The following is a 5,042-nucleotide window of genomic DNA, read 5'->3' as shown; positions in this document are numbered from 1 at the left end:
ATGTAGGTGACTTTGTTTCTTCAGAAGAACACAAACGAAGATTTTTAACTCAAACCGTTGCAGTCTGTCAGTCCTATAATGTCAGTGGATGGGGCTCACGGCTTTGAGAGTCATAAAACATACACAAACAAAACCAAATTAAACCCTGCGGCTTGTGATGATACATTGATGTGAAAAGACACAGAACGATCAGTCTGTGCAAGAAACTGAACAGTATTTATATCGTTTTTTACCTCTGATTTTCTTTTTCTTGCTTTACGGCGGATCGCAGACTTATAAGTGCATTACCGCCACCTATCTCTCAAATGGACCATTGACGCTCCCAATTGAGATTGTAGATAGAGTGTCAATGGTCCATTTGAGAGATAGGTGGCGGTAATGCACTTATAAGTCTGCAATCCACCGCAAAGCAAGAAGACGACGCCTCACGCTAGGGATGGGCGATACCCCTTATTTTTCAAGGCAGTATCGTCGATATCGATACCGATTCCATAATTCTGCACTAAACTTAAATTATGAAATGTATTAAATTACTAAGAGTAAAATGGGTAATGAAAACCACTTAACTTTATGTTTAAAACGCATTTTAACTCGTTTAATCCCAAAATATTTCCCAGACATGAAAATATCCAAATGATGCGTCATTATTTCAACCCTTTTATATATTTTTTTGGAAAAGTGTGTGAAAATTTTTATTTTATGGTCAGTCACAATTGTAACCGGTGGGATAATGTGTATACTGAATTAACATATTTCTGCCCAGCTATTTTAAACTGTTTGATCACATTCTAGGATGACTATTATGCATAAAAAAAACCTTATACAACATTGATAGGAATACTGAGATCAAATACAAAAAAATACAACCATCAACGTATTTCAAAATTTTTACTTTTTTGTAACAATCACATTTTTATATTAGTGCTACCAGTATTACAACATTAATATTCTAACTTATTTGTAACATTTGAACTTTTGATTTAGTGCAATATTTTGTACTGCCATTAGGGACTGCCAATGAAAGGCTGTTGCATGCATAAAATGCAACCTTTTCATTCTGACAGTGTATGATTTCTATTAACATTACAGAATATAACATGATCAATATTATCTTTCAACGTTCAATTTAAATAATTGTAATTGCACAAACTATGTAGGCTACAATTTCAATTTGTTTATTGTGAAATAACTCAAACATTTATGTTTTTATTTCTGTCCTCTGATAAGCATTGTTCAGGGCTGTCATTCCCAAAAGCTTTAATGCTTTCTTATGATACTTTTGGGAAACGCAGCCCTGTTTGAATGCACTGTCAGCAGTGAGTGAATGCTCTCTGTGTGATGGATTGGTTCTGTCTTGCAACATTCGCGTGTGTTCAGATGAGCAGGAAAATAGTTCTATCCTACACAATTACTCGCTAACAAAGGTTATTCCTCCAATTCAATGCATATTGTACGCATTATTATTATTATTATTTTTGTTAAATAAACAAAACCACTGGTAAATAAAGCGCACCTTAGTATCGATAATTTTTGTTAGAGTATCGATACTTTCGATACTCTATCTATATCTCGATATATCGATACTTCGGATCGATACGTCCATCCCTACCAGTGGCGGCTCGTGGGTTTTAAAATAGAGGAGGCACACTAATGGTATTGGTCTGGGATCCCTACCGATTATTATTATTATTTGCTTAACCATTTTAAAATGGCTTTTTGGTTGCTTTTAGTCAGAAAACGTAAAGAAAACGACACACATACAGCAAGATAATACAAGTTCACTTACCTGGCCTATCACTTGAAGCAAACATCCATCCCTTCTTAAAAGTCTGTGTTAAAAGAGAGCTGCCTGTTGTGCCATTTAATTAAGCCGACTGCTGTAGCCTTTATCCAGCTTAGGCTATTTTCCCTAAATGTGTATACTGTTTGAATGACAGCTTGGTAAATCTGTTGGCAATCAAATATTCAATATCGCTACTCATCATAAGTACTTGGTACATTATCAGCGCAGCGGCAGACGTTCAAACTAATATCACGTAATTTACGTTTCAATGATGATTGGTTGATATCAGAAGGAGGCTAGCCTCCTCTGCAAGGTTTCTTTTCTCAACACTCCTCAGCGCTGAAAGTGAACACTCGATGCTGATTGGCTAATTTTGTTCATCAACGGAGGCACGAGAGCTCGCCTCTCCCCCGGCCTCCCCCTCCCCCTTCCCTTCTCTATCATTAGCGGTTGTAATTACATCAGCAGATTCGGCACATTCGCAATAGGAAAGCGGCGCTTTCATGTTATGGTATTACAACTGTGAAATTACAAACACGTGATTCCCATCCACTGACATTATAGGACTGACAGACTGCAACGGTTTGAGTTAAAAATCTCAGTTTGTGTTCTACTGAAGAAACAAAGTCACCTACATCTTGGATGCCCTGGGGATAAGCAGATTAACATCACATTTTCATTTTTGGGTGAACTATCCCTTTAAACAACACAACACTTATACGTCCACATTGGTAAGAAACAGAGGCGGTATGTTTTTAATTATAACTCTAATAACTTATCACTTCTAAACTAATAACCTGTTCACTCATAAATGTTCATTACAAAAATACCATGGTAACCATACATGCTACTGCTTCAAACAAGTTTTAAAAAAAAAACTTTTCTTATTTTAAACCTTTTTGTCTTCTTTAAACATTAAAAAACAACTGTGGTCAATAGCTGCAGTTACTAGTATTTTTGGTGGGAACAGTAGTTACCATGGTAAAGCTTTTGTAAAGGATGGGATGGGATGGGCTACTTGACTTAACTTTATTATGTAGTAAGAACTCTACTGAGAGCACAACTGGATTTCTATCATAAAGAAAAGAACAGACAAAAGGTGTATACATTAATTTATTTTCATTCATAGATTTTAATATATGCAAATAGTTTCAACTTTCATTATACAAATGCATGTAAATGCATAGTACTAGAAGAAAGAATAGCATGGTGTTATCAAGGTACACTACAGTGAAATATAAAACAATTGCTACAAAAGACTACAAAATCAGTTAATGTGTGTGGGTTTTAAGTATGACAATTTATGTTTTCAATACAATACTCTGATTATTAAACATTAATTATATAATTAAGTGTATTTTGGTAGATAAAAGTGGTAGATAAAACAGTACTAACTATAGTTCAGTACAAAGGCAACATAAAATGGCTGTTACACATGTATTTTTACATTTTAAACGGCATTAAAATGTATATTAATATAAATTAAAATCAGAAACAACCCTCTGATATTCAGAAAAAGTAAAGATTATTATTATACTATATTATAAAACTATATGTTACCATTAAAAACAAATATTATAGATAGTAAAAAAATTAAAAAAATTTCTGAATCTGAATGAACTACTATGAGATACAAAAGAATTGTAGAGATCATAGAACTCACAAAGAAGTAACAGTTTGTGCACAGTGTATCTATGGTACATATGAGGTATTTTTATGCTATCATGGCATGGATGAGGAACAATTCTTGTAAACTGTATTTTTCACATGATTATCTGAACATGTTTAAATTGGCTGTAGTAAACTGCAATATAACAAAGAGTGAAAAATTTAAGGGGGTCTGAATACTTTCCGTACCCACTGTATATATGCACATTTTCAAAGCATCGAGTGTATCAAGAACCTTACTAAATGTGTGGCCCAAGTGAAGTTTATGAAAATATACATGTATTAAATCAGTACAAAAAATAGTCATTTATTCTACTTGTGTTCTATAGACAAGTCCACATAAGAATTTTATAAGATATTTGAGGTATCCTTTTGAAGATGAAGGCAGTGTTTCAACTGAGTGTCCATTAAGTTATGGTAAATACTGTTTTGGTGTTTCACAGGACCTAAAATTAACACTCGCCAAGAGCCGAATGAGAGTAAAAATCATAGACTGTACAAAGGTAAAAATCAGCGTTGGCGAGTATATGTAACCGTGTCAGTCGCCAGTTGGCGGGTACAACTTTTACGAATTATAACAATGCAATGAAGTGAAAACAACAGATTAGCTGTTCTGTCATAAGCGACAAGAGCGAATCGAATAGGCCTAACAGGATACAAATGAACTGATAAGGTCAGAGCGGTGTGATGGCCAGCTTGTCCCTAAACACGGTTCTAATAACTTTTACCTGAGAAGATATTGCTGCTTCATTTCGGAAGATTAACTTTTCCCTTCTTTATTCTTCATAACCCGAGAATGCGGCGACACATACCTGGGGTTATGCAGTGAAGTATATTTTGAAAGGCTGCGCGTTCGGCTGTACACATACGCTGAGCCGCTTCAGACAGCTCACCAGTAGCGCTTCAACGCACGAAAACACACACAATTCTGTCAAAATGCGCGGTTTTGGCGAGTTACCTTGTAAACGTAGTCTTAAATGAGTTATAAAGTCTTAAATGACCGTAAAGAATTGGGAGAAAATCGGATGTGTGTCAGATCCGCGTCGAATGCATCAGGTTTTAAAGAGACAGCGCTGATTTTAAAGTGAAACCTGCTGAGGTCTGTCAGTTGATGTAAATCAAAGAACAAAAGAGGAGTTATAAAGTCTTAAATGACCGTAAAGAATTGGGAGAAAATCGGATGTGTGTCAGATCCGCGTCGAATGCATCAGGTTTTAAAGAGACAGCGCTGATTTTAAAGTGAAACCTGCTGAGGTCTGTCAGTTGATGTAAATCAAAGAACAAAAGAGAAAGAGAAATCCTTGGACTGTTCTAGTCGCTGATTGACTTTTATAGCTTGAAGCTTAAAGATTAATCTGTACAGTTTATGCATATATAATATAGTTTATGTGAAGATTGTTTTAAAATCACTTAAATTAAAAGATGTTATATATTTCAGAGCCTACTAAATGTTAAAAAATAATGGATTTCAATTATACTGTAATGTTGAATGGCTATAATTAATAGGGAAAATTGAGGGAAAATGCACCAGCAGGACAAATTAAAAATATTGTAAATATATTTAGTCATTGTAGTAGTAATAACTGCCTGT

This window comes from Sinocyclocheilus grahami, unplaced genomic scaffold (genome assembly GCF_001515645.1).
Source record: "Sinocyclocheilus grahami isolate Dianchi unplaced genomic scaffold, SAMN03320097.WGS_v1.1 scaffold340.1, whole genome shotgun sequence".
Classification (NCBI taxonomy): domain Eukaryota; kingdom Metazoa; phylum Chordata; class Actinopteri; order Cypriniformes; family Cyprinidae; genus Sinocyclocheilus; species Sinocyclocheilus grahami.
The sequence above is the reverse complement of the archived record's forward strand: the minus strand, read 5'-3'. Positions refer to the sequence as shown.